The following is a 15,314-nucleotide window of genomic DNA, read 5'->3' on the forward strand; positions in this document are numbered from 1 at the left end:
TATACATGTTTTGTGTGTTGAAGGGAAACTTGCACTGCTGGCACATGTTCTCTGTGTCTTTTGGAAGCTTTGTAAAGTGTTTTCAAGTTTGCTACACATAAATACAACTGATTGACATTGTCAGTGTTCACGGTGCATTGGGAGCGCGGCCTGCCTCACTGAGGACACAAGAAAAGGATGAAACACTACATTTCATGAACTCTGGTCCTTCCTTTAAATAACTTGATCACACCGGTTGCTAAGCACAAATACATTTTTGTTGCTACATTAAACACAGCGCATTTCTTTCTGCGTAATAATTAAATTGCTTTTCTCATACATTCCTGTAGATTAAGCCATTTCATGCTCAGCTGGGCCTTGAGCAGTTCATTGCTTTCGTCTGTCTAGAGCAGATCCAGGCGTCCTTGCATTGTACCACTCAACGGAGGCTGTTGTGTAATTTAACTGCAATCTTTCTGTCGCGCATCTGCCCAAGTGCGTCTCCGATTTGTAAATCCCGCTGTCTGTAAGTATTCGATGGAAGCTTGTAACTGAGCTACAAAACCGGGCTTTAAAGAGGTACTGGGAGATGGGTGGAGTCCAGAGGGAGGGTGGAGTGGCTACAGGCAGGACAGGTGGATTGCCAGCTGTGGTCCATTAGCCAATGGCTGCTTCCTCGCCCGGTGTGCACTGCCTCGCCTACAAGTCAGATGGGTAACTACATAGCTACCAGGTTTCCCAGAATCCATGCCTGATGTGCTGCGGCACTCCACTTTTTTTTTCTTTGCATTCTGGGAGTTGTAGTCCTGTTGTATAAAGGAAAAAAAACACTACAAGACCCAGAATTCAAAGAAAAAAACCTGGACTGGGGCAGCACATCACGCATTCACCTGGGAAACTTGGCAGGGATGGACATAATAGGTGTTTTGGAAATAAGTTTAATTCAGTTCCGATTTATTCTGAATGTTAGATCTGTGTTATTGCATCATAGTCAAGGTGACCATTTCCCTCAATGTCATTACAGGCACTTTTTCCAGTGCTGGACTTTTATGAAATAGCCTTATGCATTTTGGGTCTTGTCTTGTTTTGCTTCCACTGATCTATAGACACACCTGAAAACCATAATTTGTAGGTCACACCTTTAGGATCACAGCGAATGTCTGTAATGAGCTAGAGTGAGGTGGGCACCCTAGTAACAGTGACATTTATGGTTTAAAGAAACCTCAGTGCTTCCTTGGTCAATTGTGGTCCAAAAATGAAAGCTGAACATTTATTGGCTATGGCATTTATCCATCTCCAAATCATCGCTTATCAGTCATTGCTAATATTCATGGGCATTTCCAACCTTGATGGAAGGGATGTGGCCATGAGAGATGCATGGAAGCAAGAGCCCTGTAGGAGGCTCCGCCCCCAAAATCTGCCACAGTCGAAGCGGTGGCCATTCCTTCTCACACATCGCTGCCCAGCCTTGGAACGACCTACCACTCCACCTGCAAACAGCATCCCCCTTTACAGACTTCAGAAAGAAGTTCAATACCTGGCTCTTCCATGGAGACCTCACGGCGCCCAGATACCCCCAGGGGTGACAGTGTTGCACCCTACAAATACTGATTGATGGATTCACCTCCCAAAGGGTACAATGTAACATAACATGTGTATTTGTAAAGTGCACATAACCCATAGGTATCCAGGCACTAAATAACAGATGTTTATTGTTACCCAAATCAATGGTACTCATTTTATCGACCTCAGAATTTTGGATGAAAGGCTGAGTGGACCCACCGGGATTTGAACCTGTGACCATGAGGTCAAACCCAGCTTTCTAAAGTGGACGCCTTAGTCCACTAAGCCACCAGACCCAGCTATAAGACACATGTAAAAACAGAAAAGGTGGCGCCAAGGAGACTATACTTTTATACCATACCAAGGGCCAGATGTAGCAAAGGGTTTTACCCATTTTGTGTCTATGGGAAAATGTGTTCGTACATATGGCCCCAATTCCTCTACATAGACTCCCATTCCATACCCTCCTAGGTTATCTGCGCATATGTGTACTCTTACACTTTTGAGTAACTTTACTATTTTTAGCAATTCACAAAATCTGAGTGCAAAGTCACTCAAAAGTGTAGACTTACACGTCTCCACCCCCTAAAACAAGGAATGGAGCCAAACCTACAAATGCAAGGTACTACTTAAATAAACAGTAGTAAGTGGGGCCGCCTACATTTCCAACCACTGGTGCTGCATTACCATCTAATAGAAAAATAATGGAGGCAGAGACCTACATTTAAATACAAGGAAGTAATTTTAAATGAAATTAAGCTATTTAAAATAGTTAGAAATATAATTATTTATAATTTAAAGTAAAAACCCCATAAAAATAGTGTGTAATTATTACTTAATTTCAAAACATTGAATAGCTTTTTTGAAGTAAGTACATTACTTCTAATTAGTTGTATGTATCACTTTAAATAATTATTAATGTGCCATGCAGAGATCTCCACCATGACTACAGAGTCTCTCGATTATAAAGCATAGTCAAACTTTTAAAACGTTTATTAAATTTGACAAAAGTGAGCATACATAATTTTATGGTAAATATTAATGTAATCTAAATTTACATATTTATTTTATATGTAGAACTAAAGAAAATGTCACTAGTAACTTAATTTTGAAATAAATTGCTAATGTAGATACATTAACTTAAATTATATTTATTTTTCTGAAGTTTATATTAAAAATAGATTTCTGCCTAAAGTACAAATATATTGTGCACTAATAATTATCAGGAGTGATATGTAGAATTAATTCAAAGTAATGTATTTATATTTTAATTAAATATATGTTACATTAATTTCTAAATTCAGAAAATGTTTTTAGAATATTTTATAATTAAATAATAAATAGGTGCTATTCTTATATTTCTAAAAATTTAAGTAGTCATATGGTTAACTATTTAGAATTTTTGTTTTTTAATATAATTTACTGAAAAGTTTAAATGTAAGTCCCTAACTCCATTATTTTCTACAGGTGTTGGTTGCAATCATAGTGGTTTGCCATAAGTGGTTCGGGGCTTCCCCCAGCTCTGAGTTGTAGTAATTTACTACTGTTTTGGGTCCCTTTTTCACTAACTTTAACCCTTTTTCAGGTAACTTTAGAAGTGCAGTTTGTGGACAGTAATGGGCTTACTCCTTTGTAGGTGGGAGCATGTGCCTCCCTAAACTCCTCCCTGCTTCCCTACACCCCTTCTTAGTCCTCTCTAACCCCTTCCCATTTAGCTGTAGGTAGACCTCCTTTTTCAAGTCACCACCCCTGGACCCTCACACATTTACCACTCAGTAGTAAACTTACATGTATGAGGATCTCTCCATTGAAAAGAGAGGAGAGGTGGAGGGGAGGAGATTTACATTTGTACCTTTGCGAAGAGCATTTTGTAGTACTTTAGTAGTAATGCTTCCATAGTACTTATAAAGTACTACAAAGTGCCATTTGTGAATAGGCCCTTAAGTGTAGTTGTGCATTCTCCCTTGTCCGATGTATAGGCTGCACTCTCCTTTGTTCTGCTTCTGTGGGATAGGGGCTACACCTGTTTTAGCGCTTGAGTTCATTAGGGGAGGAACAAAAACAGCACTCACTCCTGTGGTTTCACGGGCACTTACTACGAGGCTCTACTTGGTGACAAGAGGCAGGTGAAGAACAGGACTTTCAGTGCTGAGGCAAAGCAGAAATTTGTTCCCTGGAGTATACTCCCCACCACTGAAAATGGGCATTTATTGTCTCTTTTGCAGTACTTTGAAACCACCACTATGTCACTCATTTTATTGATTTATTGAAACACTGACTCTGGCCTAGGTGGAGAATGTGCTAGTGGCATTCAATAAGGCAGTACCAAAATATGCTACACAAATATACATGCATTTGCATTGCAACTTGTGCCATGCACATTCATGTAACGTAACAATATGGGAATAAACCCTAAATGTAAAGGGAGGAGTCTGAAGGTGGTAAAGCCTTTAAGGTTGCAGTACAGGACTGATGGACAGTATGTCAGTCTTAGGTAACTGACCAGCATAACTATGAGCTCTAGAAGGAGAGGCCAGTAATTAAATGTTCTGGTGAAAAGAGATTCTTTAAGACTTTCCAGAACTTGATGCTGTCAATCTCCAGCCAGATCTGATGGTGGGAAGTTGCACATGGTCTACGATTACCAAAGATTTCTTGTATCTGGTCCTGTTTCTTGAAATAAGCCTTTCTTAGAAAATATTAGATTCCTAGTTGGAAGGTATGGGGTGGGTAGTTTAGTGGGGTAGTTGGGTGCACAGCTATGAAGTGCCTTTTGCACTTTGCCTGGGGTCTTGAAGGATGTTCTCTCTTTTACTGGAAGCATGTTGATGACTTTTTATGGAAGGTGGAATGTGTACTTGTCTATTTAGGCCCAATAACAGGCAGCTAGTGTAATGCTGTACAATTGAAGATTACAACTGATAGATTTAGGGAGACTAGTGAACAGGTTTTTGCAATATCTCAAACGAGACTGCACCACTGTTACGATCAGGGTTTGGAGACGTCATTTATTTCAGAGATGAACAGTGGCGGCGGGCTCGTATTTACAATGGGGGATGGGGGCAGGAGGGAGGATTCAATAAGAATAAAACATTTTAAAAAGGCACTTACCTGATGACGATCTTCCCTCCTCTTGCTGTCTCTCCCAGCTTCGACACACGATGGTCACGGTACCAAGGAAACTGCACAAGCCAATGCTGACGCTGGTTTCATGATGCAACCAGTATGAAAGCAGTGTCAGGATTTGTGGGAGCGGCCTCTCACAGCGCTCACAAAAGCGCTGGAGGCCTGTGCTTTCTTTAACGCAGCTGTCTTAAGACAGCTGGGTTGGAGATGTTTAAAGTGCGCATGTCAGGCTGACCATCGCAAAACAGCTGGCCAAAGGGGGGACATGCCACTCGACAGCAATTGAACCCCACCGTCCTGACACTTAGTTCAGGATGGGGGGCTGAAAAATAAAGTGGTAATAAATAAGGTTTATTACCATTTTATTTTTCAGTTCTGGGGGGGATTTTTTTGGCGCGGTGACGCTAATCTGCCCACGTGGAGGGGCCGCCCCTGGAGATGAATAAAAAGGGACTGTCAAAGAGCACACCTAAGTTACAAAGTTCATTGACAGGGACTCAGTTCAGTAGGTAAGGGAAGCGGTTAAGGGGAGGTTTAACTTCTCACATCAGTAAGACTCCTGTTTTGTTCGCCACTGGAGCACAGCCAGTTTTTTGCCGTGCACATGTGGACACGGGAGAGGCTTTGAAACAACCTGAAAAGTTTACCAGGATTTGTCAGCCTGAGGCAGATTTGTGTGCCAGAGACGTATTAGGGCATGGGCAAAGTGAGCTCTAGCCCAGAGACCCGGCCTTTCAGTCCCCCCCCCCCACAACACATCCAGCTCTGTTCTGCTGAGAGTCCTGCCCTGACGACCTTGAATAATTCTTAAACAGATTGTTATAAATACGGTTTTCCTTTAATTTTTTTTATTGTGGGCGATGGGTGAGAATCTTTTACAGACATTTTGCAGAGAAATGCTGTGTTTATGTTGCAAGCACTATCTATTAAAAAAAGCTTCTTTTAGATCAAAATAGTAGCTCACATATGGGAAATGGGTGGGTGTCACGGATATTATTTGCAGTATTACTGGTGAGCTGTTGCCTCTGTTATAATATTGAAAACACATCACTATCACTGAATAATAGATGTAAACACATATAGAATTTGGACGAGTGACCTGTGCACTCAGTCACCTGGGCAAAGAGTGCATGAAAGAGCTGAAATTGGATCATAATTTCAAAACATTTCTGAACAGGGCACCCCACAATTCACTTGGCCCAGGGCCCCCAAAATCCTTAAGATGTCCCTGCTGTGTGCCATCCATATTGATGTGGGTGCCTATATGAAAGTAGATTAAGATGGCAGTGAAGGGGGCCATGCAACTGTTCAAGAGTGATGGTGATAGAGCAGAGCCTTGGGGGACCCCACAGTGGATATTTGTGGCCTTGGAGAGGAATGGTCTCATGTTCTCTTGGTGGGAACAATTTAGCTGAAAAGGGTCAAACTAGGACAGTGTTCTGCCGGTTACATAGGTGTAGGGGGGCAGCCTGGCGAGAAAGATAGAATAGTTTATGGTATCAATGGCTGCTGCGAGGTCCAAGAGTTTCACAGTTAAAGGAGGTAATTGAAGACATAGACCACTTGAAAACTAATGCAGTTTTTTTAAAGTTCTTAGGTGAGTTTTTTTACGCAATTATGGCGTCATTCGAGACCCATTACAAAAATACTTTTTAGTTCATGTACAGTAAACAAAGACTATGGGCAAACTAGTGATCATGTCGGAAAGCAGTGATAAAGCAATAATTGAAAAGTGATTTGCCTAATAGATGTGAAACACAATACAGTTGTAAATAAACAACCGGCATGGACATATTGTATCAAGCCAATTATTTAAGGCATTTGAGAAACCATAAAATGCAAACTATGTTACAGAACGATCCATTTATAGGTACAGAAAGCTGTGCATAATATATTGGTATTTCACATGCACAAAACTAATATATTGCTTCTAATCCTAAGGTTCAGAATTTTCCTAAAAAGAGAACATAAGCATGAAACTGTAGAATCGATGAGAAAACACCATAATCTCATAATGTCTTTCACTGGTGTCGTCCCAAATTAAACAAGCCACTAACCTCTGTTTTGAGAATATGGACAAATGTATTAATTTAGTGGTTTTGTAAAGCACTACCTCTTCTTCCAGACATTGCAAAGCTCTATTAAGCAGCAGAAAGAGTAGAATTTGTGACAGGTGCAATCCAGCTGATTGCGCAGTCTGATGCGTCATCCAACATTCATCTTTGGGTTCCTTTAGCACTGCAGGTCTTAACCCAAAGGCAGATGAACAGCTCAACCTCTTGAAGTTTCCTGGAATGATGATGTCTTGATTCTGCCATTTGGCGTGGGTTCCTTGTGTTCCAGAGTTTGGATCCTGAACACCCAAAGACATGCCTCCTTATTTTTGTTCCTTTGAAACTTGGTGATGGGTGAAATGTGATTTCGGTGAATGTGGCATCTAGTGGGGTATCCCTTGTCTGCCCTGAGATTTATTGAGCCAATGGACAGCTCCCAGTTTTAATTTATACTATTGTGTTGCCATAGACGCAAGCACATTCTGTCAGTCTGCATGTGTGGTTTTAGTAGTCAATAATCATCCTTCACGCAAGACTGTTGTAGGTTACTTCACTATAGTGAAAGTGAACCACCATCAATGCCTCCATCGGCTCAATGCAAATATCACGCTGGATGAGATGGTCAACGACAAGTGTACCACCGCCAATTCTTCTGTCACCTCCATGCAAACATCACTCTAGGTGAGATGGACAACTGCAAGTGAACCACTACCAGTGCACCCATCAGCTCCATGCAAACATCACTCAGGATGAGATGGACAACTGTAAGTGAACCACCGCCAATTCTTCTGTCACCTCCATGCAAACATCACTCTGGATGAGATGGACAAGTGTAAGTGAACCACCACCAATGCTCCTGCCACCTCCATGCAAACATCACGCTGGATGAGATGGACAACTGTAAGTGAACCACCACCAATGCTCCTACCACCTCCATGCAAACATCACTCAGGATGAGATGGACAAGTGTAAGTGAACCACCATCAATGCCTCCATCGGCTCAATGCAAACATCACGCTGGATGAGATGGACAACTGCAAGTGAACCACCACCAGTGCACCCATCAGCTCCATGCAAACATCACTCTAGATGAGATGGACAACTGCAAGTGAACCACCACCAGTGCACCCATCGGCTCCATGCAAACATCACTCTGGGTGAGAAGGACAACTGCAAGTGAACCACCACCAGTGCACCCATCAGCTCCATGCAAACATCACTCTAGGTGAGATGGACAACTGCAAGTGAACCACTACCAGTGCACCCATCAGCTCCATGCAAACATCACTCAGGATGAGATGGACAACTGTAAGTGAACCACCGCCAATTCTTCTGTCACCTCCATGCAAACATCACTCTGGATGAGATGGACAAGTGTAAGTGAACCACCACCAATGCTCCTGCCACCTCCATGCAAACATCACGCTGGATGAGATGGACAACTGTAAGTGAACCACCACCAATGCTCCTACCACCTCCATGCAAACATCACTCAGGATGAGATGGACAAGTGTAAGTGAACCACCATCAATGCCTCCATCGGCTCAATGCAAACATCACGCTGGATGAGATGGACAACTGCAAGTGAACCACCACCAGTGCACCCATCAGCTCCATGCAAACATCACTCTAGATGAGATGGACAACTGCAAGTGAACCACCACCAGTGCACCCATCGGCTCCATGCAAACATCACTCTGGGTGAGAAGGACAACTGCAAGTGAACCACCACCAGTGCACCCATCAGCTCCATGCAAACATCACTCTAGATGAGATGGACAACTGCAAGTGAACCACTACCAGTGCACCCATCAGCTCCATGCAAACATCACTCTGGATGAGAAGGACAACTCTAAGTGAGCCTTTGCCAATGCACCCATCAGCTCCATGAATATATCACTCTGGGTGAGAAGGACAGCTGTACATGAACCACCGCCAATGCTGCTGTCAACCCAATGCAAACATCACTCTGGGTGAGATGGGCAACTGTAAGTGAACCACTGCCAATGGTCCCGTCAAGGCCATGCAAATATCGTTCTGAATGAGATGGACAACTGTAAGTGAACCACCGCCCATGCACCCATCAGCTCCATGCAAACATCACTCTAGATGAGATGGACAACTGCAAGTGAACCACTACCAGTGCACCCATCAGCTCCATGCAAACATCACTCTGGATGAGATGGACAACTGCAAGTGAACCACCACCAGTGCACCCATCAGCTCCATGCAAACATCACTCTGGATGAGAAGGACAACTCTAAGTGAGCCTTTGCCAATGCACCCATCAGCTCCATGAATATATCACTCTGGGTGAGAAGGACAGCTGTACGTGAACCACCGCCAATGCTGCTGTCAACCCAATTCAAACATCACTCTGGGTGAGATGGGCAACTGTAAGTGAACCACTGCCAATGGTCCCGTCAAGGCCATGCAAATATCGTTCTGAATGAGATGGACAACTGTAAGTGAACCACCGCCCATGCATCCATCAGCTCCATGCAAACATCACTCTGGATGAAATGGGCAACTGCAAGTGAACCACCACCAATGCTCCTGCCACCTCCATGCAAACATCACTCAGGATGAGATGGACAAGCGTAAGTGAACCACCACCAATGCTCCTGCCACCTCCATGCAAACATCACTCTGGATGAGATGGACAACTGTAAGTGAACCAGTACCAATGCTCCTGCCACCTCCATGCAAACATCACTCTGGATGAGATGGACAAGTGTAAGTGAACCACCACCAATGCTCCTACCACCTCCATGCAAACATCACTCTGGATGAGATGGACAAGTGTAAGTGAACCACCACCAATGCTCCTGCCACCTCCATGCAAACATCACTCTAGGTGAGAAGGACAACTGCAAGTGAACCACCACCAGTGCACCCATCAGCTCCATGCAAACATCACTCTGGATGAGATGGACAAGTGTAAGTGAACCACCACCAATGCTCCTACCACCTCCATGCAAACATCACTCTGGATGAGATGGACAACTGTAAGTGAACCAGTACCATTGCTCCTGCCACCTCCATGCAAACATCACTCAGGATGAGATGGACAAGTGTAAGTGAACCGCCACCAATGCTCCTACCACCTCCATGCAAACATCACTCTGGATGAGATGGACAAGTGTAAGTGAACCACCACCAATGCTCCTGCCACCTCCATGCAAACATCACTCTGGATGAGATGGACAACTGTAAGTGAACCAGTACCAATGCTCCTGCCACCTCCATGCAAACATCACTCTGGATGAGATGGACAACTGTAAGTGAACCGCCACCAATGCTCCTACCACCTCCATGCAAACATCACTCTGGATGAGATGGACAACTGTAAGTGAACCACCACCAATGCTCCTGCCACCTCCATGCAAACATCACTCAGGATGAGATGGACAACTGTAAGTGAACCACCACCAATGTGAAAAAACACAAAGAGCAGTTGAAATATGCACAAAACACAAAATACCACTTATACTGTGCATCGTATACAATCCACCCGATATTTCTACTGTATGTCACATACTACACTCTGAAGATACCCTACACTGACCTTTGTGTGGATCACACGAAAAGGATCTTGTACTGTACATCACATGTAACAGCCCCATTACGTCTTGGACAGCCTTGCCAGTTCATCATATACCACACACCACAACACTGCATATGGTGCATCATAGGCAGCACACCAAAGACTCTGAGCGCCATGCATCATAAACACACGATGCCACTGCATTTTGTGCATCATAAGCAACACACTGTAAACATCCTGTTCTGTGCATCATATACCACACACACAGTACTACATATTGTGCATCATTTTAAATACACCAAAGGCAGCTGTGCATCATATGCAACATACCAAATCAATCCAAATTGTGCATCGCGTGCAACATATGAAAGATACTGTGTTGTGCATCATACAACACAGCAAACCATTGCATGGCATACACTATCTACAACACATCACACAATACCTTTATTCTGTGAACATGCAACACACAACAAACCACTACATATTGTGCACCATGTTAGGCACACCAAAGACCGCTGTGCTAGGTGTCATATACAACACACCAAACAAATGCATATTGTGCATCTTGTGCAACACACCAAAGACACTTAGGCGGTCATTCCAACCCTGGCGGTCATGGACCGCCAGGGCCGGGGACCGCGGATGCACCGCCAACAGGCTGGCGGTGCATCCCAGGGCATTCTGACTGCGGCGGTACAGCCGCGGTCAGAAACAGAAAACCGGCAGTGTCCCGCCGGTTTTCCGCTGCCCTGAGGAATCCTCCATGGCGGCGCTGCAGGCAGCGCCGCCATGGGGATTCCGACCCCCTCGCCCGCCAGCCCAGCGGGAAACTCAGAATTACCGCGGCGGTCTTCTGACCGCGTAGCGGTATTCTGCCGGCGGAACTTTGGCGGGCGGCGGAGGCCGCCCGCCAAAGTTAGAATCACCCCCTTAGTGCTGTGCCTCATATACAACACTCCAAACCACTGCATATTGTGTATCAGGTGCAACACATCAAAGACATCTGAGCTGTGCATCATATATCACACACCAAACAACTGCATATTGTGCAACACATGAAAAACACTCTGTGCTCTGCGTCATATACAACACACCTGACCACTGCCCATTGGTTAACAAAGACAACACACCAAAGGCACCCTGTGGACATCACCACTGAATACTGTATATCATATTCAGCATAGCCAATACAACCTGTGCACCATATACAACACACCCAACCATCAAGTAGAAAACCTCAAAGTCGCCCATTGTGGTGCATTGTACACAGCACACCTAACACTGTGTATTGTGCACCAGGTACAACACACCAAGGATACTGTGTCATGTGCATCACTTATCACACACCAAATCACTGCATAGTGTACATTGTATGAAACGCACAAAACACACTCTATACTGTGCACCCTTTGCAAAATTGTTGTATAATGTGCATTAGATATGACACCAACTGCAACATGTGTTCTGCACATCATGTAAAGTACACAAAAGACACCATACTTTGCACCACATATTGAACACATCATGGATACCAGGTGCATCACACAACAGGCAATTTTGACATATATCATGAATAATATTTACCACAAAATACTGTTTGTTGGGCTACTTCTAAAAGATATCAAAGCAGTGTGCTCGGTTCTTCATGCATGACAACCAAAGGTGCCTGTGTTGTACGTGATACACAGCACACGAAGACACCCTTTACATGCTGTCACGTTATTAAAATATGGCAACTTAATTATGAGAAGGATACTCAAGGCCTGGTTCACAACGGTAAACTTACACAATTTCTTAAGTTTACGCTTTTTCAATATTCACAAAACTGCCATTTAATAGTAAGTTTACAAATGCGGAGACTCCGCAGTCGGGGCAGAGGACTCAGCACAAAATTCCTCATTCGGATTTCCCAGTTATCTCTGAGGTGAGATGCGGGGGCTGAATTTAACAATACTGATGCTATCCCCCTGTGTAATAATGGGGCGCACCCCCCCTCAACTGGGAATAACATGTGGCTCCAGTAATACTGACTCTTTTTATGCTTCTTTTCGCCCTCTTCCGGTTGTAATAACTAGAGCGGGACTGTCTACAGGGCATTTTGGTGGGCTGCCATGGTGGGGGCCGGTTTCAGTGTTGATATGGGCCACTTTTGTTGCTAGGGACCTGCTGTGCCTCTAAATAAACAATGCAAGAACAAATGGTTTTAAAGTACGTTTAAGCATGCTTTAAAAACATTTTTGGGGCATTGTTTTTTTAGAACCAACCTACCAGCCCACTGAAACACTTGGGGCCACATGTACTAGTTTGAAATTACGAGTTCCTAATTGCAATTCCATAAGAATTGCAATTAGGAAATCACAATTTCAAATGTATGAAACTCGTTTGAGTTTTTTTTTGCCATTCCCAGTGGGTCGCAAAAGGACCTATCTCATGAATATTAATAGGTAGGTAGCAATTCGCGACCCAATAGGAACTGCAGCCATCACAAGGATGGTGGCCTGTTGGGCTCAGCAGACCACCTTGTCTGTGACTGGTTTTAAATAAAGTGATCTTTTTTTTAAACGCAGCCTGTTTTCCTTAGAGGAAAATGGGCAGCATTTAAAAAAAGAAAAAAATTAACCATTTAAGTTTCATTTTTTAAGAGCAGGCAGTGGTCCCTAGGAAAATATTTTCCCTACTATTCTCAAAGAGGAAGGGGTCTATTAGGGCCCACTTCCCATTTGCGAATGGGTTACCATCAACTTTTTAGTGGCAGTAAACTGCAAATGTTTTTCGACCGCATTCCACAAAACATTTGCACATACCTTTTCCATTCGGTATTAGGACGGGATGCCCTCAACACACCCCTTCTTAATCTCGAATGGCAAAACCCAAATTGCGATTCGGTAACAAGTTACAGAATCGCAATTTTGGCTTTGAACATCACGAAAAGCGTTTTTCTAGTCGCAGGGGCGACTGTGACTAGAAAAATGCTTTCTACATGTGGCCCTTTGTGCTGGGTAGGCCAGTCTGGCCCGGGCCAAAATTTGCAAAAATTTACAACCCGATTGGAGCAAGTGGTAAATGGTGCAGGTGCTTTATTTTCTCTGCTGTGGGAGAGGGAGGAAGTGTCGGAGGTGAGGGACAGAGGGAGGACATCTATGCTTTTCTTGCAGCTGGTGGGAGGGAGCTTTTCCTGCTCCCCCAAGCTGAAGCATGAGGTCAGGCGGGGCCAGTTGCTCATAGCCACGCAGTTCCTCTGAAGTGCCTGGGTCTGGTGTTTACCAGCCTAGAATGCTCAAATTTGAAGTTTGAGGACCTGATAATTCCAGACCCGGAAACACCATAAAACTTGTCATTCCCCGCACAGGTACTACCCCCACATCTTGGGACACCACTCCAGGCAACTCATAATGAAGGCCTAAGTGAACCTATATGTCACTAGATATAATATATGTTCCCTGCTCTCAACATTCTTACATCAGTCACAGCTTGCTGCGCTCTGAATGGCCAGGTGCAGTGCAGGGAAAAAAAATAATAATAAATTACCTGCTCCTCCACTGTGCCGCTCCTCTTTACCTCATCACTGCAGGCATGCACACACTTGCAGCCTGCCCTGCGGCCAATCCTGAAGCTGCTCAGAGCAGCATTAGGATTGGCTGGGAGCACCCAGCCAGGGTGCTCCCAGGCAGACTAGAAGCCTGTGTATGCTCTCTCCAGCCCGGCAACACAGTGCTTGGCTGGAGAAAGCACAGTGCGCATGTGCGTTTGGCCGGCTCGAGACAGCCGGCCAAACACACATGTGTACTGAGGGAGTGCACAGTGCACTCCTCCCATCCCTGTCATCCCACATGGCCCGCCCTTTCACAACAAAAGGTTAATAAACATAGTTTATTAACCTTTTGTTGTGAAAGGTTTGCAGCTTCTACTGCTGCGGGTGGGTGACGCTCCTCCACCATAGCGGAGGAGCCGCCTCTGTCTCACATCCCTGTTGGCTTGGAACCCATGATATACCACAGTGATTTATCCAGTAGGCATATTTACAACATGGCATCTCGTTTTCCATTGATACCAGAGTCACTTTATCGCCCCCCTGATTCTGACTAGAACTCAAAACACAGCTGCGCCAGTCCCCACCCCCACTCCCAGCTGGCAGCTGCCAGTCTCGCCCTGAGCTGTAAACGTGGCATTCACGTAAGATGCAAAACAAATCTCTGGTTCTCACTGATTGGTTCCACCAGAGACCTGCTCCCATCTCTGTCCACTGTCGCCACCAGAGGGCGCATTCCTTTGTTGCAGTTGTGCGCCATTTTCTGGCTCCCACAACACACAGGGATTTTAATGAATCTACCTAAGCGGAAGCCTCTGTTTGCCGCCGAGTTATGTCGTTTTGTGAAAGCTGCTGCGCAAAAACATATTTTTAGACTCGTGATTTACCCCACACAACAGACAGTTCGCTTAATGACTGCAAGGCAAGGCCCTGCGAATGTTTCTCCTGGCTGGGTAATAGATGTCTATATAGTGTTACATGGATGGCGCACATGGGAAATGTGTTAATCCATAACAAAGGAATCCAACAGGACATATTTTCACAGAGTGTTGTAGTCCTGCGCCTGAGTTATAATTGTAGTCTGGATATGTCAAAAGACTACAATTACATTGTCAAAATAAGACTTCATCGGAGAGGAAAAAATAATCTGTCCTGCCAAGATAAAAGCCCCCTGCTGTGGCGAGTATCTGACTGTATTTGATTTTTAGCTTGGTGCTGGTTATATTTTTTATTCCTTTCATCTATGCAAGGGAGACAAAGAGCTGCTCCCAACTGAGTTAAACACTGAAGGACTCCATTTTAAAAGATGCCTCGCGTGCTCGGCGTCGCTCATCGCATGCGTTGGGTCTGAGTGTGACGTACCCCATAAATTCCAGTGGCAACACAAAGACACTCTGCTACAACATTGTCTTGGAGGAGAAAGCAATCACAAGCGCTCTTTAGGTGTAAGCAACACACACTTTGGGGATTATTTACAAGCCCCCGTGGCGCAGGGCGTGCCTTCCTGCGCTGC

At 44.5% G+C, this 15,314-nt stretch overlaps 1 long non-coding RNA gene across 1 annotated transcript in view; it reads left to right on the plus strand.

Annotated features, from left to right (window-relative positions):
• The first annotated feature begins 433 nt into the window (after nucleotides 1-433).
• Nucleotides 434-15,314, plus strand: part of LOC138258573 (uncharacterized) — a 60,106-nt gene continuing 45,225 nt past the window's right edge. Inside the window, exon 1 of the long non-coding RNA XR_011198425.1 lies at nucleotides 434-505. This is a non-coding gene — a long non-coding RNA (uncharacterized lncRNA). The remainder of the gene's footprint in view (nucleotides 506-15,314) is intronic.

Source organism: Pleurodeles waltl, chromosome 9, assembly GCF_031143425.1.
Source record: "Pleurodeles waltl isolate 20211129_DDA chromosome 9, aPleWal1.hap1.20221129, whole genome shotgun sequence".
NCBI classification, from domain to species: Eukaryota; Metazoa; Chordata; class Amphibia; order Caudata; family Salamandridae; genus Pleurodeles; species Pleurodeles waltl.